General features: G+C 37.1%; 1 protein-coding gene across 1 annotated transcript in view; it reads right to left on the reverse strand.

The window, feature by feature from the left end:
- Nucleotides 1-2,500, reverse strand: part of LOC144971148 (arginine--tRNA ligase, cytoplasmic-like) — a 147,592-nt gene that overhangs the window by 9,089 nt on the left and 136,003 nt on the right. The window lies entirely within an intron of this gene.

Consider the following 2,500-nt stretch of genomic DNA (forward strand, 5'->3'; position numbering starts at 1 on the left):
GATGCACTGAAATGAGAAGGCTTTCGAGGAAATCCTTCGGGGACAACTCTGGTGATCACCCTGTATATATATCTGTGTGTGTGTATACATACATATATGTATATATATATATATATATATATATATATATATATATATATATATATATATATATATATATATAAACAAGCAGAGGTAATCAAGGGCTAAAGATTTAACTTCCAGATGGCCATCGAGTATTGATCCCTGTTTTAAATAACGAAGATAACGAATGCCCCATTAAAAGAACTAACAAAATTTAGTGCACTGCTTCGAATTTAACAAATTTAGTCCCAACTCGGATGACATGAAGGATATTTTAAAATTTGGAATAATGTTCCCCCTGCTCCTTCTATATAAATCTTTGTCAAACCCCATGGAGACAAGGAGAGGACATGGCGATCTGCTTCAATTTACAATTTGTCTGAATTTCTTGTCTTGTTAGCGTCAATACGAGCGCCTGGAAATGGAAGACTCTGGAATGTTTCCTCGAAGACACTTTGATTTAATTGAATCGAGAAAACAATATTTCTAATTCCATTTGCTCCATCGCACAAGCCGAAGTGGGAACGACAAAAGCCCTTATAACGAAATATGCACAAAAAATTAAGTAACATACACCCAAAAACAACAACAACAAAAAACAAAAAAAAAAACAACAAAACAAAACAAAACAAAAAAAAAACAAAAAAAAAAAACAACAACAATACTGGTTCGTAAACATAATAAAAATAAGCTTGTTTTACCGGAATGTTAACGTGTAATAATACTCATTTCATTTCTTGTTATTAAAAGGGCATGCGTAATATATTATTTCATATCCTATCCGTTGGTTTTTGCAACAATCAGTTGTTTCGAAGTTGGCAAATCGGCCACTATTGGAATCACGCAAGGATTACAACCCAAGTAAACCAGTATCAAACCCCATCCATGTAAGTGTCTTCGCAGTTCGTAAAAGTCATATTATAGAGGCTCTAATAATATAATTTGTGTACAGTTAACCAATTTAATAACGAAATGAATTTCCCTGATCCAAACATTAGTAAAAGTGAATATTAAAAGATGAGAACTGTAAAATGCATTTAACACAAATGAATATAACAGCAAAATAAAAGATAATTGAAATTATTTAACATGGAAAGTCTCGATGTTTGAACCCTTCTTGGACCAACGAAAAAATAAACCCAACAAAACGATAATACTAACGTAGAATTCAAAATATATAAGATAAATAAACTTTAATAAATTAGATAATTAAGGATCAATTGATTTATCAACTAAATCTCTTTATTCACGCCTCAGAGGAAATTTCTATTATATTATGGTCTATCCCAAGGGAAGACTGAAATAACAAAAGCAGAGCGTCATCTGCAGTGCAGTGTCGCAAATTGATCTTCGGGGGGGGGGGGGGGGGGGGGGGGGAGAGACATGCTTAAGACCAAGCAGGGGGAAGGGGGGGGGGGGGGAGAGAATACGGTTTTATCATGTTGCTTTGTAAAAACCGACGTGAATCAGCTTGAGTAGATGACATTTTGGAGACGAAACAAGCAGAATACTGCTCTTTTTTAAATTCTAAATGAACATTCTGTCTTGAAGTTCTTTCTTCTGAAACTTGACAAAGTAATCTAGATGTTTCTCCTTTTTTTGGTTTTTAAAAGTCGCAATCAGCTTTATTCACAAATAAATAAATTTGGGAAGAAAGTTACGAAATATATAATTTCAAAAAACATTTTTTTTCGATAAATAAAATGGGAATAAAGCTACGAATATACGAGGGCTCTTTCATAATTAACCGAAAAATGCCTGTAAAATCCGCGTTTTTTATGCTATCAACAAAATTCTTGCACGTGTTCATACCTTGACTCGTCCTTCATTTCTCTACGTAACCTGCCAACGCCGCACCATGGAATAGATACCCTCTCGGAAGAAATTTCCGTCAAGGTTTTGTAGCCATTTCCGCACATGGTCAACAAGCTCTTCATCGACATCAAAGCGCTTTCCTGCCAGCTCACGTTTCAGAGGCCCAAAGAGGTGATAATCAGATGGTGCGAGGTCTGGACTGTGTGGTGGGTGTGGCAAAATCTCCCATCCATATTTCTCTAGCCAATCTTGCGTCACTCGTGCTGTGTGGGGTGTAGCGTTGTCGTGTTGCAAAATGACCCCGTTGGTCAACTGCCCTGGGCGCTTTCTGCGAATGGCCTCCCTAAGCTTGTCAAGAATTTGGCAGTACCTTGCAGCATTGATTGTTTCTCCAGGTTGTAAGGTTTCGAACAGAATAACACCACGACTGTCCCAGAAAACAGGTCCCATTATTTTCTTTGCTGACCGCATGACTTTGAATTTCTTCGAGACAGGTGAGGATGGATGTTTCCATGTCATCGAATCTTGCTTTGTTTCTGGGGTGCAATGGTGCAACCAAGTCTCATCACCGGTGACTATGCTGTCAAGAAAAGTCACATCGTACCCTAGAAAGTCTCCGCCG

This window comes from Berghia stephanieae, chromosome 4 (assembly GCF_034508935.2).
Source record: "Berghia stephanieae isolate SIO BIC M18660-M18661 chromosome 4, UCSD_Bste_1.3, whole genome shotgun sequence".
In the NCBI taxonomy this organism is placed as follows: Eukaryota; Metazoa; Mollusca; class Gastropoda; order Nudibranchia; family Aeolidiidae; genus Berghia; species Berghia stephanieae.